Genomic DNA, 25,520 nt, shown 5'->3' with positions numbered 1-25,520 from the left:
CTTGTTACTGCGTTTGACATATCAAATACATCACAGGTAACTTGCCAGGCTTTGCTGTGCAGGCGAGATACTCTCGGTAGCTTGCCGGGCTCTCCGAGAGGGGCGGAGGAATCGAACTCGGGTCGGCTGGGTTGGCCGCATGCAAGGCAAACGCCCTACCCGCTGTGCTATCCCTCCAGCTATTTTCTAACACATCTAAAAGGACATTTTAATAACCTAAGCCAGTGTTTCCTCATCTTTATATGACTGTGTTCGCCTTCCAACCTTACTTCCCTACCCCCTGGATTGTCATTCCAGCCCCCTCATTTTTCCTTATAACTGAGTACTATTGTGTATATGTACCAGTTTCTTAATCTGCTCATCTGTTCTTGGGCGCTTGGGCTGTGTCCAGATCCTAACTATTGTGAATAGTGCTGCAATGAACAAAGGAGTGCAAATGTTTTTCTTTTTAAATGACCATTTTCAGTCTTTCCGGGTAGGCGCCAAGAACTTGAATCAGTGGGTCATGTGAGAAATAAGTTCTTAATTTTTGAGAGGTCTCCATATTGTTTGCCACAGAGACTAATCCACATTGTGTGTGTATGTATGTATGTAGATCATTTGTTATATCATTAACAGTAAACCAAGACATGATGAATAAAGCAACAGCCTAGGACTATAGAGATAGTATAGTAGATAGGGTTATCACCTTGCAAATAGACAATCAGGTTCTATCCTCAGCATCCCGTATGGATTCCGGATCCCTGACAGGAGTAATTGCTGAGCACAGAGACAGGAGTAAGCCCAGAGTACCACTGGCTGTGGATCCCCAGAAAAACAAAAGAACAACACCTGCCCATGGAAAGTTATACATACATAATCACATTGCCTGGGATAAACATGGAGCTCTTCCAATAGAACCCGCCTTTGTTCTCTTGTCCCTGTCTTATCTGTTGCAGAACCGCTGGCTGATTTGACAAGCCTCTCTTTCTGGTTCCTAAAAAGGTCTCAGCACAGTGGAATATTTCCCAAGGGTTTTCCAGCTCTAGCCCAGAGCCCCTCTTCCTTCTCTGAAAAGGGAATCCAGATTCTCTGGGCTGATGTCTCTGGCTCTCCGAGTACCTGAAAAGTCCCACGCCAGTGCCAGCTGATGCCCCAGGAACTGTGTTTCCAAGTCCCCAGCAGAGATGCTGTTTCCCTGCGCCAAGCCTTTTAGGTTGCCCTGGGAGTCTGTGGACTGGGCTTTCATTGGTGTCTCCTGCTGCCCTCTCCTGGCAATGTGGGGCTATGCATTTAGACAAAGCAGTGTCCATCTGTGATAGAAAGCCCTAGAGTGATTGCACAGTGGTAGGGCGTTTGCCTTGCACACGGCCAACTGGGCCAACCTGAGTTTGATTCCTCCGCCCCTCTCAGAGAGCCCGGCAAGCTACCGAGAGTATCTCGCACGCACAGCAAAGCCTGGCAAGCTCCCCATGACATATTCGATATGCCAAACACAGTAACAAGTCTCACAACAGAGACGTTACTGGGCCCGCTTGAGCAACGGGAGGACAGTGCTACAGTGTCCTGTTTAAGGTTTAATATAATGTATGTATGTCTTGTCTGCCTCTCTCATTACTCTCAATTTTACTCATAATTTCCTTTTTTGAGATACAGAGGCTGGAGCAATAGTACAGCAGGTAGGGTGCTTGCTTGCCTTGAATGTGCTTGACCTGGCCACGTGTCATCCCACATGATCCCCAAAGCCTGCCAGAAGTGATTCCTGAGCAAAGCCTGGAGTAAACTGTGGTCCCCAAAACAGAATAAACAAATGAATTAAAAGATAAAGTGCTGAACACCAAGCTATTCTTGGGGCTTTGAAGACTTTATGCTTTGAGTCACCTTTTCCTTAGGAGATTTCCGGGGGGATTTTGCCAAGTCTTGTGTCAATTGGTCCAGAGATATCCTCTCCCCCCAGACTTTAAGCTGGGATTCCTTCTCACAGTCTGGGATTGATCATCCAGAGAGGAGGCATCAGATAATAACATGTGGCAGGAAGACTGATGAGCATTAAGTAGCCAGCAGAATCCCACAGAAGCTCAGGCAGAGTTAGTCCATGTACATTTCGGCCCAACTTCCTGCTGTTCAGTACCTAATGTGGCCAGAGTGGATAATGGGTAATCATTAAACACTTTTGGAACTAATAGTGAGACTAAATAACCTCATCTGGGAGGGAGGAGGGAACTGAAGCATTGTTAAAACAAGTCCAAGACTCAGAAATTTGAGGTAGCAGTACTAATTAAAATGATAAGCTGGGGTTGGAGTTTTTGTATGGTGGGTAGGGCGTTGCTTGCTTTGCATGCGACCCACTTGATATCCGGCATTCCATATGGTCTCTCCAGCACCACCAGGAGTAATTCCTGAGTGCAGAACCAGGAACACTGCTGGATGTGACTCAAAAAGCCCCCTGCACCCTCCCCCAATGATAAGCCCTTGGAGAGGAAAGAGAAGTCACAGATACCTACATGCTCTACTCATACCTACATGTATGGAAGTGACCTCCCATGAATGTAAATCGCCAGTCTAACTTATGTTTGTCTCCAGCTGTGTTGAGACATTACAATTTCTGGTCTTTTCTTTGTCTCAGGAATTAAAAACTATACAGAGAATTTAATTAAAGCATCCTTCCTTTCAAATGTTTGCAACTTCATTGTTTTTGTATTATCATCTTTTAAAATTTCTAGATCATGGAGAACTCTCGCCTTTGACACTAACTAGATTTTCTTTGTTTTTGTTTTAAGGTCACACATGGCAGTGCTCAGGGCTTACTCCTGGATGAGCTCAGGGATTAATATCTGTGGGGCTTGGGGAATGATAAGGGTTGGTGGGGATCGAACTCGGCATAACTGGGTGAAAAAAGCAATTGCCCTGCCCACTGTACTATCTCTCTGGCATGAACAAGAACTAGATTTTAAAACGAAATTTTACGTGAAGGGGGGCGTAATGGGCCATCCTTCACGCCCGACTGAGGTCGCCAGCTGCCCCCCACGAGCGGCTCTCCGGCACGGCCACGGCCCCAGAGGCACAAGGACTTAGCACAGAGAGCCACCCGCTTGGAGCAGAAAAGCAAATGGACTATGTGTTAAACCCCGCCAGCGTGCCTGCCCGGAGGGGAAAGGGTGTTGACCCACTCGCACAGGAGCCTTGTGGACAGCAGGTTTGAGCCGGGGGTGGTGGGAGCGGCAGGGAGCTCATGGGAAGGGGGGTGTAATGGGCCATCCTTCACGCCCGACTGAGGTCGCCAGCTGCCCCCCACGAGCGGCTCTCCGGCACGGCCACGACTCCAGAGCACAGAAACCAATCTCTTAACTATCTAACTTTTAATAGAAATTCTTCCAGGGTTAATAAGTAAAGTAGCAGAAATCCAAAACATCATTTTATTCTTAAACCAAGTTGTAGAAAGCAAATCATTTCACAACGCTGTTTCAGCATGTCTGATGGGGGGGGGGGGGTCGTAAACTCTAAACAATAATTGTGCATCTTCTATCGAAACAATGTATCTAGCCAAAGTAGATAGAGTATTAACTAGAACTAATCTGCCTCACAGGAATTGGGAGGGGTGGGAGGTGGGGTTCTATTGGGGTTCGCAGTTAAAAATAAGTATTTGTAAAGGGAAATGTGTTTGATATTTACATGACTGAGACCTAAACCCGAAAGCTCTGTAACTTTTCCCACAGTGATTCAATAAAGAAATAAATTATAAAAAAAAAAAACGAAATTTTACATATTAGAGTGTTTATCTAGCATATGCCAGGGTTCTTCAGGAATTAGGAAAATCAAGTAACTCCCAAAGAGGCAAGGTTACATACTTAGTAGCCTCAGAGAAGTTCATTTGGTTTTATGTAGTCCCTTAAAACAGAAAATAAAAGAATAAGTAACTGATGAAACTTCGTGTTTTACAATGAGCTAAAATTCTTCTAGCCACATGAGCCATTAACATTCACAAAGCATAAGTCACTCAATTTTAAAAGCATTCTGAAGAAAACTCGAAATAGAGAAGACTCAAATGCAAGGTACCCCAAGGTACCCCAGTCTCTAGTTCCTCTGCCCCCCTGTTCCCCATTGAGTGTCTGTTGGTGCAGGATCTTCTGCATGTGAACTAAGTCAAATTACCCACAGCCCACATTTCCTTACAAAAACTAGTGGTAGGTGCCAACATCTGATTCGGATTGCTTCTAGCAGTTAATTTTTCCTGCTGTTTCCAGTGATTGCGCAAAATCCTTCCAACAACAACAACAACAACAACAACAACAACAACAAGAAAACCCTTCAGATTGGTCCTCCCCCCCCAACCCCACTTACCAGATGGACCCCTCCCAGAAGTTGAAGTGGCAACACTCCCATTCTAATAGTCCTCTGACTAATAGTCCTCATTTAAAATATAAAAAGGGGGAAGATATGGGGAAAACGGTCCTTTAACAAAACCAAACCAAACCAAACCAAACAATAAAACCCCTAAGGTTGGAATTTTCCCCTGGTTGAAATAGTTTAGGACTTAGAATGTAAAGGATTTGCTAATGAGTAACTGATGAGTTGATTGAGGTTCATTGATTTTAATTTACCCTTGAAAAAAACAGTCTCTAAAAATTTTGATTTACCCAGGAAAAAAAATAGAATCTCTTAAAATTTTTATTTTAAGGGGCTGGAGTGATAGCACAGCGGGTAGGGCGTTTGCCTTGCACACGGCCGACCTGGGTTCCGTTCCCAGCATCCCATATGGTCCCCCGAGCACCGCCAGGGGTAATTCCTGTGCATCGCTGGGTGTGACCCAAAAAGCAAAAAAAAAAAAAAAATTATTTTAAGAGAATAGTAGAAAGCGTTTGGGGTCTTTGAGAAGCCCGCAGACTGGCACCGAACCCCTCTGCTCCTCCAGTCCCCAAGGACTGTTGATGGGCTGTCCCCAAGGTCTGTCGTTGGTGCCTGTGAACGGAAACAACGCGGGAGCAACATTACACTGCATAAATGCCCCCGGAGATCACCGACGACTGCCTAGACGACCCGACAGCTTGGACCGTCCACGTATGTTTTGTCTTTCTCTTTCTCTGCCACCGACCCCAGCCCCGAGCTCAAAGGTGCCAACCCGATGGACACTGGGCAATTGTGAATCCCCGGGGGTAGCTAACCCAGGTCCTTGTTTCTTCTTCTCCCCCTAGATGTGCCACCGGGATGGGGGGGGGGGGAGGACGCGTTTTAAGTGCCCCCGTGGGAGTTTCATTTGCATTCATCCTTGCAAAAACTTCCTGCGGGTGCCTGGGACTCCTCCGGTCGAATGTCAATCAATTCGCAGGCGACCGTCCCAGGCAGGGCTCCGCGAGGGCAGCAGCGGCGGGACCGGACACTAGGAGGCGCTGTTGCCCGTCTCCGCGCCGTTTCTCGCTCGCCGGGACCAGCGTCTCCCCCAGCGTCGCGCACCTGCCAAGCGTCAGAGAAGGAAAGAAGTGGGGACATCTGTCACTCGTCCAGCCGGGACAGTCCTGGCACGGGCTCCCAGCTGGCTGGTCGGCGGCGAGTCCCGGAAGCCGGTGCGCCCGCAGACTTGCCTTTGTGGGGGTCCCGCCCAAACTCCATCCTTTGCTGGCAGCCACGCCCCAGTGGGAAGGAGGGACTGGAAAAACATTTCCTTGAGGCTGGCACACCCTGCCCTACACCAACTGGTCTTTTCCTTTCGTTCCCTTTTAAAACAGAAAAAAAAAAAAAAAGAAAGAAACCCACCTTTGGCAGAGCCAGATGCATCTGGAACCAGACCGACCGGAAGCAGGACACGGTAGTGAACTGGTGGTCTGGGGGGTTCTGCTCAGGTGGGAGGCGAGGGGGAGGCAGGTGGAGGCTCCCGGGAGCCCCGAGGCTGGGAGCGGGACCGCTGCAGGGGTTGGTGGTTTGCTTTCCGTTTGCACTGTTCTTTGCTGGGAAGCTGCATCTTGTGCGTTTCGTTGGGTGCCGGGTGGAGGAGGGGCGGCGGGTGCTCCTCGGGGAACCCCGGGACCGAGCAAGCGGACGCAGGAACCACTTGTCCCGGGGAAACTGGACCGTGTAAGTGGATTCGGGCGTGTGGGCTCTGAACCTCTGCTCCCCGTCGTTGCAAATCATAAAAGAAGGCGCCTGGGTGGTGGTGGGTGCGTTACGGAAAGGATGCTCCGCCTGCAACCGCGCTTCCCAGCCTGGCCCCGGCACCCGCTGTGTGCCCGTCCGAACCCGTCTTTTCTTGAGCGCCTCCTTCTCACTCCGGATCCTTCGTCGTCGCCCGCCTTAGAGCCTCCGTTCTTGCCCGTTTCCGGCTGGAAGGGATTCTCCATGTCAGGTTCTCCTGCACTTCAGACCATCCCAGCCCGTCCCCCGCCACTCCGGGAGCTCCAGAGTAGGTGCTGCGAGAGCAGAGCAGCCCCGCAGGAGAGCTCTGAGTGTCCGTCCACCTGCGGTCCCTGCCCCGCAGCCAGGCTGCGGCTCCCAGGGTGGAGGACCAGCTTGATCCCTCAGCGGCTGCTTGCTGAGAAGCACAGCTCCATCCTCAGCGCCCTAAGAGGGCTGTAAAGGGGGCCCCCAACATAGTCCCAAGGACGGTAGCAGTAAGCTCAGTGTATCTATCAGGTGCTGGCAAGCTTCCCCCCGGGCACCATGAGGGATGGGTCTGCTCCAGCCTCTGTTTGTGCCTTGCGGGTAGCGTTGTTGTCATTGGATGCGGCTGCCTTCAAATTGCTCCTTTGGCAATTTACCTAACCCATGACGCTGGGGTAAACTTTTGGTAAACTTGCTTTGTCTTGATTACCTCCGCGAAGATTCTTTTCCCCAGTAAACGGAGGTATGGGAAGCTCAAAGTTGGATGCTGGGACTTGAATTTACAGAGTTAACCTAGGTATTTAGGGTTGGCACTACCCAACTTAGAACAAGGTCTAGGTCCCTAGGTGCACATTCTGGGGGAGGCAAATGTCAATCTGTTTCTGCTGCCTTCTGCAGAAATTCTTTCTCCAGCCCCTCGAGGACAACCCCAATGCTCAGCGTCTCTCCCATCTTCTCCGAGGAGTTAGGATTCTGCAGCTTTCTTTGGTTTGTGTCTGCCTGTTTTTAATGTCATTTGGCCTCAGTCACCGTAAACGTGGCAGCTTAAGGTGGTGCTTGCTCACAATCTGGTTGGCATGGGGGTGCATCCTAGCATCATACATCGTTATCATATGTCATGCACTGTACATAGGTAGCTGTGCTCATTGAGGGTCACACACTTTCTGTGAATGCCTGGCTGCGTTCCAGGGATTGCATATTCTGGGGCAGCATTGGGGGCTCCAGAGAGTAAAGCTGCCAGGTTAGTGGTGTGATAGGCACATCAGGATGGTCCTAGGTATCCAACTCAGGGAGTCATGCTTGCAAGGCAGCTGCTGTTCGCTACTGAGCCAGCTTGAATTTTTGTTTATTAGTTTATTTATTTATTTATTTATTTAAATTTGGGCCAAACCTGGTGATGCTCAAGCCTTACTCCTGACTCAGTGTTCAGGAATCACTCCTGGTGGTGCTCAGGAATCATTAGGGGATGCTGGGGATCGAACCCTAGTCAGCTGTGTGCAAGGCAAGAGCCTTACTCTCTCGTGGCCCCTGCTGAATCATCTTGTGAACCCACTGGCAATCATTTGTTATTGTTTTGGGGCTGCACCCAGGGATCACGTCTGACTGCGCTCAGTGGATTGTATGAGGTGCTGTTAGTTGCATGCAAGACAAGTGCCCTAACTCCTTGTCTCTCCATTTCATCAGCACAGTCTTTAATCTTACAGTCCTAGAGGTGAGGGCTCCTCATGTGGGGCGGGCTGTCTGTGTTATTTCTGGGGGCTCCCGTGAAGAATCCATTTGTCTTCTCCAGCTTTAATGTCTGCCACACTCCTTGGCTTCGATTTTTTTTTAAAATTTTTATTAGTGAGACACCATGAGGTACAGTTACAGACTTACAAATTTTGTGCTTGAGTTTCAATTATACAATAATCAAATACCCATCCCTCCACCAGTGCCTATTTCCCACCATCACAGATCCCAGTATCCCTCCCACCCCCCATCCCCCCCCATCCCACCCTGTCTCTGTGGCAGGGCATTCCCTTTTGTTCTCTCTCTCCTTTTGGGTGCTGTGGTTTGCAAAAGAGGCATTGAGTGGCAATCATGTTGGTTTTACTCTTACCTTCAGGGCCTCTCCTCCCCCATCTGCTCACTCTGACATTTCTGACTTCTCAGTCCTCACCTATGTTCCAGAATCCTTGTGACTATGTCGGGTTCACAGGATAACCCAGTCTGGTCTCTCCATTTAAATGGGAGTTCATCATTTCTATCAGCAATCTTATGCCTTTTTGTTATTTTAATGCTAAATACCTGCAGGTTCAGAGTTGGAGATCTTTTTGTTGGGGGCTCAGGGTGCAAACCTAGCTTTCCTGAGGTCCTTTTTTTATTTGGTTTATTGTCCTAGTTTAACTGCAGGATCAGCTTTTTGCTTGTTCTATGTAAGCAAAGACCTTAAGTCCCTTTACTAGGAAAACCAGAATTCTGCCTTGTGAGGTCTCTTAGGTAGAGACCTGGCTCTCCCTACCCCCACCACCCCATCCCCTGCTATTCCTCACTGTTAAAAACCGCTCCAGGGGCTGGAACAATAGCACAGCGGGCGTTTGCCTTGCATTGGGCCAACCCAGGTTCGATTCCCAGCATCCCATACGGTCCCCCGAGCACTGCCAGGAGTGATTCCTGAGTGCAGAGCCAGGAAGAACCGTTGACCATCGCTGGGTGTGACCCAAAAAGAAAAAAAAAACAAAACAAAAAACAAAACAAAACAAAACAAAAAAACCAAAAAACTGCTCCCATCCTCCACTGCACTTCGAAGCATTCTAGTTTAGCCTTTATACCTAATCATTGTCATAGTTTTTTTTTTTCCTCCAAAAATGCATGCAATGTAACTCTCATAGGTGAATTTATCTACTTGTTTCTGGAACAAACGCATATGCCCTGAGAAGTACCAGGTGCTGCTGTCAGTGATAGGAGTGCGGTGGGTGCTGATGAAAATACTTAGTCTCTCAATTTTTGTTCTCACAAAAGTTTTCATGCTTTTTTGGTCTGATTCTGTCACTTTATTTTCATCCCCACTCTCAGCCTGGTGTTAGTGGGTCTCCGTCCCAACATGCTTTCTTCCTCGATGTACTACCAGTTCTGTCCCTACTCCTGGACTAGGTCAACTGAGGCAGTTGGCTCTGCCCTCTGCCAGATTGCTCTCTGCAGGGAAGACCAAGACTCAGGGGCAGCAGGGCACAGAGACAGGGCACACCGGCTCAGTCCTGCAGAGTGTGCTAGGCATCTGTGCTCGAGCTTAGTTGCCCCTCCTTGGACACAGTGTCTCACTCAGACTCCCTCCTGGGATGGTGTTACCATGGATCAGAAGGTCCCCCATCTGCTTGGGTAACTGGCTTATTTTTCAACCATAGGCAAGCATCCTTTTCTCTCGGAGATTAGTGTCCACATGTGATTTGAAGTTGGTAAAACTGCCATGGCTTATTTCTATTTAAAAAAAAATATCAAAACTTGGGGCTGGAGCGATAACACAGCAGGTAGGGAGTTTGCCTTGCACCCTGCCAACCCAGGTTCAATTCCCACCATCCCATATGGTCTCATGAGCACCGCCAGGAGTAATTCCTGAGTACAGAGCCAGGCATAACCCCTGAGCATTGCTAGGTGTGACCCCAAAAGCAAAAAAAAAAAAATCAAAAATGAAAATCTCAGTTCTGCAGGGCACAGAACAAATATATAAACCAATGTGTCTTTATAATAGCCCGTGAGTCATCTTTTTTTTATCACAACCCTATTTATCTCTCTAAATCTACTCCACTTGCATTGATATTAAAATATATTTTTAAAAACTTGCTAAATTAACATTAACTGGGAAATAGAAGTAGCCTGATGGATAAATAAAATGATGAAGAATGGGTTGATAACATGAGAGCTAGGGACTTTAATTCCCAGGACCTCGTGGTCCCGAGTATAAGCCTTAGGCCCCTTCTCCCAGGAAGGTGGTCCCAGTGGTCTCCTGCTCAGCCCTGGCAGCACCACATCCTTGGGTCCAAGCTTCGAACTACCCAAGTCAGTCAGGTGAGTTATCACGGGAGTGGTTCTTAGCCTCTGCCACAGCTTGGGAGGACCTCCAAGTAGATAAACAAATAAACAAATCTGATCTTAAGTTATCTACAAACAGATGGGCAATAAAGATGCAATACTGCCTGAAGGTCATCACTCATGATAGACTGTGGGTTAATAGACTCGTGTGTGAGATAAATGGTTCACAGTAAGAAGGTCACTGACTCCTGGAGCAGAACCCTGTGCTAGAAGGAAATTCACTTTTTTTTTTCAAATTGAATCACTGTGAGATACAGCTACAAAGTTTTCATGTTTGAGTATCAGCATACAATGATTGAACACCCATCCCTCCACCAATGCACATTTTCCACAACCAATATCCCCAGTATCCTCCTTCCCAACCCTCCCTCTGCCTCTGTGGCAGACAATTTCCCCCATACTCTCTCTCTACTTTTTTTTTTTTTGCTTTTGGGTCACACCCGGCAATGCACAGGGGTTACTCCTGGCTCATGCACTCAGGAATCACTACTGGCGGTTATCGGAGGACCATATGGGATGCTGGGAATTGAACCCTGGTTGGCCGTGTGCAAGGCAAACACTCTACCCGCTGTGCTATCACTCCAGCCCCTCTCTCTCTACTTTTAATCCTCATGTTTTTATACTCCAGTTCTAGTTCTTAGCAGCAATATCACTACTGCACCTTGTTGCTTTGATTTAAATTTATAAGCTGATTAAAATAATACATATTATGAGATATCTGTACTGCACCTCATTGCTTTGAGTTAAGTACATTAACAGATTAAACTAACACTTATTTGGGGTACCCAGAGAGCAATGGTCTCTGTAGGCTAGTTATATAATGACATCTCTAGTGCTCAGAATGTAGAGATGTGATTCTTTGGACACTACTCTTGTACCATTAATTCATGACAATTAGGGACTTTTAAGCCAACTCAGGGTTGTCAAGAAATAAATAAACTGAATGTGGACTTAGAATTACAGAATGTAATGCTATTTATTCTGTGTATTTATGCAGACATGGAAGGACTGGGAGTGGTCTTACATTTTGCTATGGTACATGGTGCAGACAAGCATGTCTGCCCAGCTTCTGGGAGAGATGTGATGTCCAATCTATTTGAGAACAGAGTCTCTCAGAGACAGAACGGCTTGTTGTATTACCAAATGATGAATTTAAACTTGAAAGGTGATAGAACTATACATTTATCATCAACAACAAATGAGCCTTTCTTTTTATTTATTTATTTATTTATTTTTTGCTTTTTGGTTCACACCTGGAGATGCACAGGGGTTACTCCTGGCTCTGCACTCAGGAATTACTCCTGGCGGTGCTCGGGGGACCATATGGGATGCTGGGAATCGAACCCGGGTCGGCCACGTGCAAGGCAAATGCCCTACCCACTGTGCTATCACTCCAGCCCTCAAATGAGTCTTATACCAGATGTCATGAAAAGAAACTTTGGATGATGTAAATAAATGAAATTACACCCCATGTCCTTTGATCAAAAGACTTAATATTAAGATGGCAGCATTCTTCCAAATGGATCTATATGTTAAATATCGTCTCTACCAACATTCTGGATTGCTCCCATCCTTTTCAGAAATGATCAGGCTGATTCTAAAATTCATATAGATAAGTGGGATGGGGTATGACTCAGTGGTAGACTGCGTTTTAGATGTTCAAAGATCTGAGTTTAATACACAGCATGACCAATAGTAACAAATTAATCAAATAAGTAAAAGTCACAGGAGCAGACAGAACTCAGAATGTAAAACACGCAAACAGAAAGTCTTCAAGAAAGAAATAAAGTTGGGGGACTTACACTTGATGATTTTTAAAGCATTAGTAATCAAGACTATGCTATCGGCATATAGATCGGCATATAGATAGTCATAATTTGAAATGTAATGGATTTGAAAATACAAAATAAATCCGTGTACCCATGTATATTTGACTTTCAACAGAGTGCTCAGAGCAACAAAGGATCTTTAAAAGATGCAACAATTGGGGCTGGAGCAATAGCACAGCGAGTAAGGCGTTTGCCTTGCATGCAGCCAACATGGCCGACACAGGTTCGATTCCCAGCATCCCATATGGTCCCTCGAGCACTGCCAGGAGCAATTCCTGAGTGCATGAGCCAGGAGTAACCCTGAGCATCGCCGGGTGTGACCCAAAAAGCAAAATAAAATAAAAATAAAATATATAGTAAAAAAAAAGATGCAACAATTATTATCTTTCTGGGACAATTGAATATTCGCATACAAAAGAATGAGTTTGAACCTCTATCTCATACCTTAGAAATCCACCCAAAATGGATCAGTGTCCAAACATAAGAACTAAAACTATAAAATTCTTAGAAAAATAGGCATAAGTCTTTGTGATTTTGAATTAGGCAATCTTTTTAACTCTGACAATAAAAGTACAAACAACCATAAAAAAATTGGCTTGATTAGAATTGATTAAAATTAGAAGTGACTTCTCTAAGGACTTCATTAAAAATGAAAAGATAACACATACAATGGGGAAAAAATCCCACATTTCAAATGAGAGCTTCATAAATAAATAAATGACACTTTCAGGGCTGGAGCAATTGTACAGTGGGTAAGGTATTTGCCTTGCACATGATAGACCTGGTCTCAATCTCTGGCATCCCATATGGTCCCCTGATCATGGCCATGAGTGATTCCTGAACATAGAGCCAGGAGTAACCCCTGAGCACAGGTGGAAGTGTTCCCAACTCCCTCCACAAAAAAGACACAACTCAAGACTGAATGAAAAAAAAAAAACCCAAATAATCCAGTTTAAAAAATGGAGAAAAGATTTGAATAGACACTTTTTGAAGATGTTATCCAAAAGGTAGATGACTAGAAACAACAGATCTAAGAACTGGTCTACAGAATAGAGCTTATCATGGTAGTGGGTGGGGGCAGGGTGACTAAGAAAGAGGAATCCAATGGTGTGGGGAAGCCGACTTCAGTGGGGGATGCGGTGTGGGGATGTTGTGTGCACGAAGCCCTCCTGTTAACAGCACTGTAACATTGTTAAGCAGGGTGACAAAAATATCCTTTTAAACTAAAAGAAGTCAGACAAATGGCAAACGAAAAGTCATCAGTATTATGAGGCACCAGGAAAGTGCAAATCAAAACCACAAAGAGATACCATTTAGATTCCTTGGAGAGTCAAAACGCAGTGGCTCTAGAGAGCAGTTCCTCTGAAGCAGTTACCATGCTTCCAGTCATTCCATTCCTAGGCTTGGAACACCCAAGAAAAATTATAACACATCAGTGTCCTCACAAAAATTTATTTGTGACTGTTCATAGTATTCAGTACTCATGAGTGAAACAAAGAAATGTTCAAATGCTCTTCATGGACAAAAAAAAAATAAACATGTGACTCTACCACACTGTAAAATATGGTTAAGGCACAAGAAGAATGAAAAGCTATTGTGTGCCACTGTACGGAGTGTGATGGCTCATTTGATTCTTAGCTTGAGTGGATTATGGGATGTCCAGAGAGTGGAGAAAACATTTCTGGGTGTGTCCATGAGGTTGTTTCTGGAGGAGATTAGCATTTAATCAGGTGGCTGAGGGAAGATCCGCTGGGGAACATCACGGGTTATCTGAGGCTACAAGAAACAGAAAGGCAAAGAAACACTGAAGTCACTCTCTTCTTGAGCAGGTGTGGCAGGTATGTGTGACTTTCTCTTCTGCTTCTTCCTGGGAGCTCCTGGTCTCTGTTCTTTGGTTCCTGAGATTTACACCGGAGGTCCTCCAGTTCTCAGCTAGAGACTGAATAAGGTAACTGGCTTTCCTAGTTCTCTACCTGCAGATGGTAGATTGTGTTGGGATTGTCTGTACTGGTGAAGTAATTCCATGATCTTTTCTGTTGTCTGCGCCTGGATCTGTACCTTGGTTCTGTTGCTCCAGAGAACCCTGATTAATGCAATGTATGTCACTGTCCTCCCGTTGTTCATTGATTTGCTCCAGCGGGCCCAGTAACATTGTGAGACTTGTTACTGTGTTTGGCATATTGAATACATCACGGGTAGCTTGCCAGGCTTTGCCGTGTGGGTGAGATACTCTCAGTAGCTTGCTGGTCTCTCCGAGAGGGGCAGAGGAATTGAACCCGGGTTGGCCTGGTCGGCTGCGTGCAAGGCAAATGCCCTACCCACTGTGCTATCACTCCAGCCCAAATATAAGTAGTCTGAAAGAAAAGACAACCAACGGTCTGATTCAGTTTCCTGAAATATCCAGAACAGCTAAATCTGAAAGAACAGGAAGTAGACTAATGATTGATTTCCAGGGATGGGCGATGGGGAATAATATCTATTGGTACCACTTTCTTTGCTGGGTGATGAAAATACTCTCAATTTAGTAATGATGGTTATACATAAAAGTACTAAATATCATTTATGTCTACTATAAAAAGGTGAATTTTATGTTGTGAGATTTATATCTTGATTGAATAAAGCAATATTATAGGTAATTCTGATTTTTCTAGGTAAATAATTTTTTTCATCAAAAATCTACTAGGGGTCCTGGAGAATTAGTACAGTGGGTAAGATGTTTACTTTGCACATACCTGATTTGGGTCCGATTTCTGGCAACCCATATGGTTCCCTGAGTCTTGCCAGGAGTGATCTCTGAGCACAAAGCCAGGAATAAGCTCTGAGCACTACTGGTTGTGATCCCCAAACTAACCGCCTGTCCCCAAAAAGATTCTATCAGAGAGGGAGTATAGTACACCACAAGAACACAGTTTCAAAGTCTTGTGAATTTGGGGACTCCAAAGTCACTATCTCATAACTGTATGAAAGTACTTAAACATTTTGTGCTCAAATTTTGTCATCTGTATTAAATGACCTACTACACATTCAGGACTTAGAACAGTGCCGAATACACACTAAGTGGTACATCAATATTTGCTGTTTTTAACTTTATGCAATAAAGTGTTGGAAGTCTTAGAAAGCAAAAATCCTTTATCCAGGAGGTTGGTGTTAGTTCAGGAGGAGCAAGAGTAGGGCTGAGCCCAGAGAAGATTGTTTCATTTGATTTATTGTCTGATATTCATGCTGATTCACAGAGAGAGGTGGGGTTCAACGGGAAATGGAAGAGAGATCATTTCATATGGAGGATACAGTACCTAGATGCAACCCCTTACTCAGGACCTGGATGAAGGTCCAAAATTATGTAGTGGAGGGGGCCAGAGCAAGGAACCAGGAACTATGTTTGACAAAGTTTTGTTGTTCTATTTAAGTAAATATTAGGAAAAGAACATTGGGAGTTTTCCTTCTGGGATTTAGATACTAAGCTCCTGATCTTTAGCCTCTTATTTTATCTTATCTTTAGCGAGATCTTGGTCACCTCTTTTATTTCAAAAAGTGAAAGCACACAAGGTTCATGTCATGGTCACATTTTATTTTCTGATAGCACAGCGGTAGGGCATTTGCCTTACAAGCGGCCAACATGGCCGACCTGAGTTCGATTCCTCTGCCCCTCTCAGAGAGCCCGGCAAGCTACTGAGAGTATCTCGCCCGCACAGCAGAGCCTGGCAAGCTACCCGTGACGTATTCGATATGCCAAACACAGTAACAACAAGTCTCATGATGGAGACGCTCGAGCAAATCAATGAACAACGGGAGGACTGTGACTGTGACTCACTGTGACATCTTTGTGGAAAAATGGACTTTGCAAATGCAGATCAGGTGCTTTGGGGGGGCGCATACACATTTCATGTCTTAAAAAGATTTTATTTTTTTCTTCTTGAATCACCTTGAGAGACACAGTTACAACATGATCAGGTTTTAGTCATATAATGTTCCATTACTTGTTCCTTCACCAGTGCACATTTTCTACCACCAATGTCCTCAGTTTCCCTCCTGCCACCCCACTCCCACCCCAGTCTGTCTTTAGGGCAGACAGTTCTCTGTCTCTGTCTCTGTCTATCTCTCCCTCTCTCTCTATCTGTCTCTGTCTCTCTCTTTTTCCTTTTGTGCATTATGGTTCGTAATAAGATACTGAGAGGCCATCAAGTTTGTTTGGTCCTTAACCTACTTTTAGCATGCAGTTTCCATCCAGAGTAATCAGTTCCAACCATCATTGTCGTAGTGGTCCCTTCTCTATCCCAACTGCCCTCTCTCCCAGCACTTGTGGCAGGCTTCCAACAGGGACCAGTCCTCCTGGCCCTTGTTTCTACTGTCCTTGGGTTTTAGTTTCATGGTATGATTTTTAATATCTCACAAATGAGTGCAATCATGAAGTGCAATCTGATCCAGGGCAGGTCATTGAAAGGATCATGATTTGAAGAGCTGAGATATAGGAATATGTTTATTGCTCTAATCCTGGGAATAATTCATGGTAACTACTGCTTACTTTGTGCTGGACATTTTTTTTTCTGAGTCATTTCATTCTTATCACGTTTCTGAGTTGAACCCACTTTAACAGATGAGAACATCAAGGTGTAGGAGAGATTAGAAAATATATTCAGATGCATAACTAAATAGCAGCAGGGAAGAAATGGGCTGGCTATGCTACTGAGACTTACTGATTATAATTTTGATTAAACTGAGAGCCAGAGTTTAGGAATGCGCCTTTTTGGCTTTTAGAGTGGGAGAGAGGAAATGGCCTACGGAGAGGTGGAGACAATCTCTTTCTCAGGCATAGAGGCTCAGGGCAGGGAAGTCAAGGGCTGTGTGGGGACTGAACGGGCTGTGACTGTGATGGAGAGTGTCTTGAAACAGCCAGGCCAGTTCTAGGAGAGTTGCCAGCTTACTAGCATATACACACCCCTCCTACCCCCTCTCCCCTCACACCTCCCCACCCTCTAAGTGGCCAAGAGCAGATGACTAGATACATAAATTATGGGACGTCTACATAATGGAATACTATGCAGCTGCTTGGAAAAATGAAGTTGTGGAATTTTCTTGTAAATGGATGGACATGGAAAGTATCATGCTGAGTGAAATGAGTCAGAGGGAGAAGGACAGAGGTAGAATGACTGCACTCATTCATGGGATATTAAAAAATATAGTATGAGACTAATACTATGAGACAGTAGAAATGAGGGCTAGGAGGACTGGTCCTTGGTTGAAAGCTTGCTGGAAAGTCAGGTGGGGTGGGGTGCAGTTAGGACAGAGAAGGGACCACTATGACAATGATCACTGGAATTGATCACTCACTGAGTACTAAAAGGAGATAAAATGAGATGCATGATAACCTTTCAGTACCTGTACTGCGATCCATAGTATCTAAAGGAAAATGAGAGAGAGAGAATGAGGGAGAGAGAGAGAGAGAGAGAGAGAGAGAGAGAGAGAGAGAGAGAGAGAGTCTGCCATAGTGGCAGGTTGGGAGGGGCACAGGAAGGAAACTGAGGAATTTTTGGTAGGAAATGTGCATTGGTGATGGGACAGCTCTTGAAACCCCAATCATGAACAACTTTGTAACTGTGGATCTAACTGAAAGAAAGAAAGAGAGAAAGAGAAAAAGAGAAAGAAAGGAAAAAAGGAAGGAAAGAGAAAAGGAATGAAAGAGAAGAAAGAACAAGAAAGAAAGAAAGAAAGAAAGAAAGAAAGAAAGAAAGAAAGAAAGAAAGAAAGAAAGAAAGAAAAAAGAAAGAAAAAACTATGCCCATGCCTGATAGACCCCTCTCATCCACATCCGCACGTCCTCCTGCTCTGCTCACTCTCTGGGTTCTCTTCACCCTCCACAAGCCTTTGGGTGCCTTTCTTTTCTTTCTTTTTTCTTTCAGCGTCTTTGTGAAGGAAGGGAAATTGTGGGTGTTGAGCCCAGGCTGGGAAGGAAAGTCACCCTCGACTGAGAGACCGTGACGGAGATCACAACCCGAGCAAGAGAAGCCCAAGTCAAAGGCCTCTTTAGGGCACGGAGTCAGAGCCTGGGTGTGGGCAGGAGTCCCCCACCCGGTGGGGCAGCTGGCAGAGCAGGAGCTGGTAGCTCACCCGCTACACAGGCTGGTTCATTCTCGCTCATTCTCTCGGGATCCCTTTCGGGAGAGTGGGCTGCCAGCCTGAGCTGATAAGACCAGGAAGCCCGTTGGCAAGGCTGAGACAAACCCACGTCCTTCCCTGACTCTGGCCCCTGCTGTCTGCTCAACACAGTCTGATCGTGACGGCATGTTACCCTCCTTCCAGGCACTTCTCCCTGGTGCTCTCCCATGAAAACTAATGACTAGAGTAAGCACGAGGAAAGTACTTATCAAACCCTGGAGCTTAATCTTGACGTTCAGCTGAGAGATTCCTCTTTGAAGGGATAAATCTGGATGAGGTGATTTGCCCGCCTTTCACTCTGATCACCGGCTCTTCATGCAATGACTTTCCCTTCCTCTTTGTCTTGTCCATTTGCTTCTCTCAATGTTTCTGCTTTCAACGTTTTCTGCTTTCACTTTTCCTTCCTTTCCAGTTTCTTTGTATCGGGTAATCACAGCCTAATTCCGAAAGGCTGTGAAACAGAAAGCAGTCAGAGGAGGAAACTCTTGATATGTGACCAAGGTTTCTGCAACGCTTGGATATACTTTTCTTTGGGTTCTCCTCCACTGCTGTTTCCTCCTAACCCGCGAATTCTGTCCTTACTACACACGCATAACTTAAAATCTGTGTTTATCATTGAAGTGAGGGCTGGAGCGATAGCACAGTGGTAGGGCATTCGCCTTACAAGTGGCCAACATGGCCGACCTGAGTTCGATTCCTCCGCCCCTCTCGGAGAGCCCGGCAAGCTACCGAGAGTATTCGATATGCCAGACACAGTAACAACAGTCTCCAATGGAGACGTTACCGGACCCGCTCGAACAAATCGACATCAACGGGAGGGCCTTTACCTTTACCTTTACCTTATCATTGAAGTGACTGACATAAAAGTTCCTCTATTAAAATGTTTGTGACCATAAATCTAACCAATTTTAGTATTCCACTGTACTGTTAAATAAAAGTCTGACACCTCTCTCTTATCATCAGGGATCTTCAGAAGAAGCAATACATATATCTGTGTATGTATATGTATGAGACTATAAAACCCAGCTTCTGGAAGCGCGTGGCCGCAAATGCGGCTGAGCAACATCTTATTGTGACATCTTATTATTTCATTCCTACTTTGGACAAACTGGCAGGCTACCGAATGTAACCTGCCCACACGGCAGAGTCTGGCAAACTCCCCGGGGCGTACCCAATATGCCAAATACCAGTAACAATGATGGGTCTCATTCTCCTAACTCTGAAAGAGTCTTGAATATGGCACTTTTTAAAAAATCTCAGGGCTAGGATGAAGGAGATGTTACTGGGGCCTGCTCGAGGCAATTGACGAATAACAGGATGGTCGTGATTTGTCATTGTCGTGATTCGTATATGTATGTATAAACATACTTGTGTGTAATATGTGGGCAGTAGCAGGGCTGGAGAAATAGCACAGCGAATAGGGCATTTGCCTTGCATGCTGCTGACCCGAGTTCGATTCCTCTGTCCCTCTCGGAGAGCCTGGCAAGCTACCGAGAGTATCCCACCTGCATGGCAGAGCCTGGCAAGCTCCCCATGGCATATTCAATATGCTAAAAACAGTAACAACAAGTCTCATAATGGAGACGTTACTGGTGCCCGCTCAAGCAAATCGATGTACAACGGGAGGACAGTGCTACAGTGTGTAATGTGTGTCTACATGTATATGGATTTATTTTAAAAGAATTTGTGGAAACTGGCAAACCTAACGTCTTCATTTTTCTCCCTCTCTCCCTTCCTTTCTTTCTCTTTCTCCTTTCCCTCTCCATTCTCTCCTTTCCCTCTCTTCTTTCTTTCTCTCTTTCCTTCCCACTACCCCATCTGAGAGATCAGGCTAAGTCTGATCTCTCAGAGAGGCCAGCCTGCCATACAGAATATCTTGGGTTTTCATTTCTTTTATTCTCTAGACTCTTGACTTTCTTTCTTATTGGTTTTTGGGCCATTAACTGGTGATGTCCAGGGGTTACTCCTAGTGATGCTCAGGTGACCCTATGGGATGTCAGGGATCGAACTGGGTCAGCGACTGTAAGGCTAGTGCCCTACCCACTGCACTATCTTTCCAGCCCCCTGGATTCTTAACTTTCTCTGCGTTGGAGGTGAGAGAAGGAGTTGAAGTTCATTCAAATCTTACTTTCACCACTCATTATGACTTTGTATAAATGAATTTAACTTTCTAGTCTGCTGTTACTTTCATCTGTAAATTGGTAATAATATCATCTGCCTCCTAAGATTGTTGAATGTTCCAGGGGATAATTCATGTAAATTTCCTAGAACAGTGCCAGGCTTATTACAGATAATAATTACTTTGTAGTGTTTCCCCTTCACCCCATCCTTCAGAGTTTAAAAAAAGAATTTATTCCAAAAGAAAAAAAAAAGATTAAAAAACAAACAAAAACACAAGCGTTATAATGAATAAAAAATTACCAAGAGGTTTCAAAACAATCCAGGAAAGGAAAACAAACAAACACAGAAGAAATCCCAAATGTACCACACCAAAATGTTTAACAAATTTTGAAGCCTGGTGAAGTCACAGGAAAGATGTAGAAATCGAGGTAGTACTTTAACACTCCATTTTAAATAACAACAAAATACCTTTTGGGGGGCTTATACATCTCTCTTTCAAAAATTTTATTTCGGCCACTGTGATTTACAGTTTTTCAACATTCAATGGTAGGTTTTACTCAGACAAGATTCCAACAGTAGGACTCCATCACAATGCCCCTTCCCCTCCACCCTTGTCTGGGATTTACTCCTTCAGCATCTCTAAGTCCTCCCCTCACTCCGTGTGAGCATACACACACACACACACACACACACACACACACACACACACACACACACCCCACAATCTCCTTGCCCTGATAAATTCCATTTGGTCTTTCAAGAGAAAGAGGAAGAGGAGATGTAAGAGTGGGAGAAGGACAACAATGGGGCGACTTGTTTGATGTAACCTTCTGCTGGACCCGTACACTTCCTCCCCTGTGGGAGCAGAGCCCGTTGCAGGCCTCCAGGCTAGGAAGAGCAGCCAGGGCCCTCTCCGCTGGGCTCACCTGGCCAATGAGGCCGCCCTGGGGCTTCCACCCCTCACTCTGCAAGGCCAGCGCTGAGATGCTCCCATCCGCCTTCCATCCCTGTCTCTCAGCCCCGTTGTGTGTCCCCATAGCAGGCTGCGCCTTTCATGTCACCAGCAGTTTGCCAGTGGTGACATCCTGTGTATAGAATCCACGCAGGGACCCGCCCTGCGTGAGGCAGCAGAGGAGGAAAAGGGCAGAGGAACTGGTTTCCTGATTGTGAAATCTCCTACCCATTTGCCTCTCTCTGTCTGGGAGCTGGGGTTTATTTCCCAGACTCTGTCTGTCTGTCTGTCTGTCTGTCTCTGTCTTTATTTTTTTTTTTTTTGTGGTCAGGCACTCAGGAATCACTCCTGGTTGTGCTCAGGGGGCCATATGGGATGCTTCTGATCGAATCTGGGTAGACTGTGTGCAAGGCGCTACCCACTATACTATCTCTCCCGCTGCTTCTGCACACTTTTGCAGACTGCCATCCACCTGTCCTCCTCACTTGGGACCCTCCTCTTTGCCAGAAGTCAGTGTCCTGGAAAAGATTGGGCAGAAAACAACCCAGATCCTTGCCTCACTCACTGAGAAGAGAGAACTTCTCAAAGATTTTGAAAAAGCAGAACCTGTTCCCACAACCCTCTTGCAAGAAAAAGCCAAGTGGGATAAACAGTCAAGAGGGGGACAGGGCCTTGAAAATGCCACTTGGCTGATAGTCATAAGACAAAGAAGTGACAGGCCCACCACGATTGGAAGTGCAGGCGCCTCTTGGGGAAGAGAAGGGACACCCCGGGAGGGATCCACGGCTAACCTGTGGGTAAAGGAATGTTCTGGTTCTTTCTGATTATGGTTCTCAGACCCTGGGCTGGAGAAGTTGCTGTTGATGAGTCATTATTCCAGGAAGAGAAAATAACCACTGACAGAATATCTGGTTTGAGATTTGTTTTTCTCTGGACTTGTGGGACTTGAATATAACAGAGGGGGGTCTCTGGGAATTGGGACCCTGCCAAGTAGAATAATAGTCGCAATAAAAATGAAAATATCGACTTCATCTAACACCTCCAAGGAAATCAAAGGTGCTCATCTGAGGAATCGTACTTCGAATCAGATCCGATTTTTGGCAATTGTGAGCCCCATACATCTTGCCCGGGGGTTTGGAACGTTTGTATTCGGGGTACACATTGGCTTTAAAAGCAAACGGCGGAAGGACCCAGCTACAGACGAAGCTTCGCAGCTCTGTTGCATGTTCAGGAGTCTCTGCTGACAAGTTACAACAAAGCACAGCTTTCTGAGAGCACTCAGCCTGTCAAAGAATTTTTGGGCAGGGTTGATACTCCACACTTCCGGGTGTTTCTCTTTCCAAGTTTCAAAGTGTGTTCCAGTCCCTGGAGTCTGGGAAGGTGTAGGTCACATCACTCCCCATTTGTCAGTGTCAGCAAAGAGGAGGGCGTGGTATTCCCTCTGGCACATCTCAGGTGAGCCAGAAGGATCAGCTCGAAGGCATTTACTTCACCTACACAAATCCGACTCCAGATTCAGCAGGCTAGCTCCTCAGCCTCTTTTATTTTTTTTTTATTTCAGTGTTGTATATTTCCTTTTTTTTTACATCTAAATGCAATCTTTTATTTTATTTTTTATTTTTTTACATTTTTCTTAGTGAAACACCATAAGGTACAGTTGTAGACTTACAAATTTCTGTGCTTGGGTTTCAGTTATCAACCTCTTGATCGTCTCTTTGCAAGGCAGCTCCAGGGCGCTGAGATCAACTGGGAGTTCATCCTTCTTCTCTGGCCGGAGCACTGTCTCCTGGGGGCTTGGGCCCTTCCTGATCCTCATGCTTCCCTGGAAAAAGTGAGGCCTGGGAACAAGTTTCTCCACCACAAGAAGCAAATGATAGAAACAGGATGCGGCTGGGGTTGAGGGAGGGGAGAGTGTCAGGTCTAGGACTATGTGAATACAAGGATTCTGCCTTGTTTGGATTCTGCGGGGACTTTATGCATTCTGAAGACAGCTCTTCAGGCAAGCATTGGAAACCAGAGGGCAAAGTCTACACAGCCCGGCTTTCCCCTATGGTGGATTTGTTGGTGAAATTTGGACTTATTCTAAGATCCCGATGCAGTTCCTTGCCAATGCTATTGTTCTTGTCCAGTCGAGTAAGGAACACATCCTTCAGCAAGAGTTTCAGGAACATTGACTTCATGAGGAAAAGCTTGGGGTATAAAAAGTGGATATTTCTCACTCCACTGCTTTCAAACTGTTTAACCCTGGGAGCTGGAAAGATAGCTCTGTGGGCTGGACTGAGGTATTTTGCATGCCAGAGGCCCCACCCCATCCCTGAGCTACTAGTAGACAGATGTGGCCCCAACAACCAAATGGAAGGTTTAACCCTGGCCAGGCCAGAGTGGACTCTCTTTGAACCTTGGTGCCCTTCTCTGTGTAGAATGGCCCAGCCTGACACCTGGCACAGTGCGGTTGCCGAGCCTTTATTTATTGAAACTAAAAGCAGGAAGAAAGGTTTGTTTTTCAGAATGTTGGTGAGTAAGTAATTCCCAAAGATTCTAGATCTGGCTAGTTCTTCTTTATCTTACATCCAAAGTATCATGTTCATGTTGTTATTGCAGCTCCAAGGATGAGGATGAAAGGGCAGGAGAAGGGTGGATTCATCTTTCCAGGGGGTGGGGGAAAGAACTGCTCCCTCCATATGTTTATCCTTCTCCTTCTATTCTTTCTTTCTTTTTTTTTTTTTTAAATTCTGCCTTTTGGGTCACAACCTAGTGAAACTCAGGGGTTACTCCTGGCTCTGCACTCAGGAATTTCTCCTGGCGGTGCTCGGGGGACCATATGGGATGCTGGGTATTGAACCCTGGTCGGCCGCTTGAAAGGCAAAGGCCCTACCTGCTCTGCTATTGCTCCAGCCCCTCCTTCTCTGTCCTTGAGTGATGTTCCTAGCGCCTAGAGGGAGGAATATATCCCTCAGTTCTCTCCATTTGGGGGTGAGTGTTGGGCACTGTCACTGTCACTGTACTCCCGTTGTTCATCAATTTTGCTCAAGCGTACCCAGTAATGTCTCCATTGTGAGACTTGTTGTTACTGTGTTTGCATATCGAATATGTCACAGGTAGCTTGCCAGGCTTTGCTGTGCGGGCGAGATACTCTTGGTAGCTTGCCAAGCTCTCTGAGAGGGGCGTAGGAATAGAACCTGAGTCGCCTGGGTTGCCTGGGTCGCCCACGTGCAAGGTAAATGCCTACCTGCTGGGCAATGTAAGCCAAACATGGGGCAGATCCAGTTGTGCTGATAAGCAGGTAGTGAGAGAGGGTGTGGCTGGTAGATCAAAATACACCATTTTAAAATGGGAACAGTTGTATGGAATTCAGTCCAGGAACCTCTCCTATCATACAGGCAGACTATGCAGTTGTACCAATGGACCAATTTTGCTATTGTTGTTTTTATTATGACTCTGGAGATTGAGCTCAGGGCTCAGATAGGCAGCATATGTGCCCTCCCACTGACCTACCTCCCTAATCTCAAAGTTCTGCTTGTAGATATATTTTGGTAATAAGCGTTTCTTCTAAAACTCCGGGGTGAAATGCTGCTGGCATTGGGGAGACTGAATAGATGCCGCTGCCAAGAGCTGCAGAGGCCAGAACTCTCTGTGTGAAATGAAACACATGCAAAGATTCAACTGGGCGTTAGGCTTGCAAATATGTATAAAATCTGGGGAGCTGATGCTAGGATGCAGTCCAATTCTAGTTCTAATCTAGTTCCCTGAGCAAATAATCTTACAAATATTCAGGGGAAGGGCTATTTCCTCCTCAATCTCACTCTCCTCCTAAGGGTATGTCCTTCTTCATTGTACAATTGCACATTGTACAAAAACCCATCTAGATTCTTGAGTTTTCATTTATTTTATTTGATCTTGGGGCTATAGAGGAATCCAAAGCAAGGCAAGCACCTTACTTTCTGTACTATCTTTCCAGCCCCACCTCTACACTCTTCATTCAAAAGGGGAACTAAACGTCTTTTCTATGCTACAATAAATTCAGAAACAACTTTTTTTCTTAAAAAAAAAGGGTATGATGGGGCTGGAGCAATATTACAGGCAGGTAGAGCATTTGCCTTGTACGCGGCTGACCCAGGTTCAATCCCTGGCATCCCATATGATCTCCCAAGCATCGCCAGGAGTAATTCCTGAACGCAGAGCCAGGAATAACCCCTGAGCATTGCTGGGTGTGAGCCAAAAAGCAGGAAAAAAAGGCATGATAACTACAAGAGCAATGGTATTGTTTGAATTCGGGTACTGACTGGAGAGCTCAGCACAGAGCAGAAGTTTGTGGATGCTTGAGG

The 25,520-nt window shown here is 45.7% G+C and overlaps 1 protein-coding gene across 1 annotated transcript in view; it reads left to right on the top strand.

Moving 5' to 3' along the window:
* Window positions 1-5,729: 5,729 nt before the first annotated feature.
* The window catches only part of STYK1 (serine/threonine/tyrosine kinase 1), a 43,035-nt gene continuing 23,244 nt past the window's right edge, over window positions 5,730-25,520 (top strand). Inside the window, exon 1 of the mRNA XM_056115931.1 lies at window positions 5,730-5,782. The gene's annotated coding sequence lies outside the window, so the exon portion shown is untranslated. The remainder of the gene's footprint in view (window positions 5,783-25,520) is intronic.

This window comes from Sorex fumeus, unplaced genomic scaffold, assembly GCF_029834395.1.
Source record: "Sorex fumeus unplaced genomic scaffold, SorFum_2.1 ptg000003l, whole genome shotgun sequence".
NCBI lineage: Eukaryota > Metazoa > Chordata > Mammalia > Eulipotyphla > Soricidae > Sorex > Sorex fumeus.
Note: the sequence above shows the minus strand (reverse complement) of the source record. Positions and strands in the feature narration are given on the sequence as shown.